The following is a 710-nucleotide window of genomic DNA, read 5'->3' as shown; positions in this document are numbered from 1 at the left end:
AGTTCTGAGTTGAGATTTGATTATATATAGAAATTTATTTAAAGCTAATATCCCTTCACTTCCAGTGAGATAAATCATTAGTAAATCTCGGACCTATCTCTCACAATCAGTACTGAATCTCTTGCGCGTAACGCAGTGAGAATACTGAAGGGCTGTGACCTCGAACAGTAAGAGATCCGACACATAATGCTGACATATGACTAGATGCACAGCACGAGGAGAATCATTTAATCCTTATGTCTGGCACTGCTTCTGTGATTTATTTGATTTACGATTAAATATATATATAATTTCTACCAGTTCACATACTCGTACAGAAACTTTTACTACATGCCAGCCAGTGATGGAAGTATATAAAGATTGCATAATATTTTAAAATCACGTTGTAATTTATGCACAAATTGGACATATGGGAGAGTCATAACAAAGCATCCAACGATAATATTTTCTCCAGAACGTCGCGACAAAAGGCTAAATAATGAAAAAAAATAATAATCTTGGCGCCACTATCCCCGCCATAGGCCTTGCACCTTCAACGCCATGTCTTTAGGCCTAGCCAACCCCTCTTCCTCCCTCCCTTCCCCCCCTACCCTCCTCCCTAAGATCCTTGGCACTGAGCAATACATCACAGTATAGTCATGCCCCGCCCACGCACCCTCCCCCCCCCCCTCCTTCATGACACATTTATCAGCAAAGGTGACTTGACCAAA

This window comes from Penaeus monodon, chromosome 21 (genome assembly GCF_015228065.2).
Source record: "Penaeus monodon isolate SGIC_2016 chromosome 21, NSTDA_Pmon_1, whole genome shotgun sequence".
NCBI lineage: Eukaryota > Metazoa > Arthropoda > Malacostraca > Decapoda > Penaeidae > Penaeus > Penaeus monodon.
The sequence above is the reverse complement of the archived record's forward strand: the minus strand, read 5'-3'. Positions refer to the sequence as shown.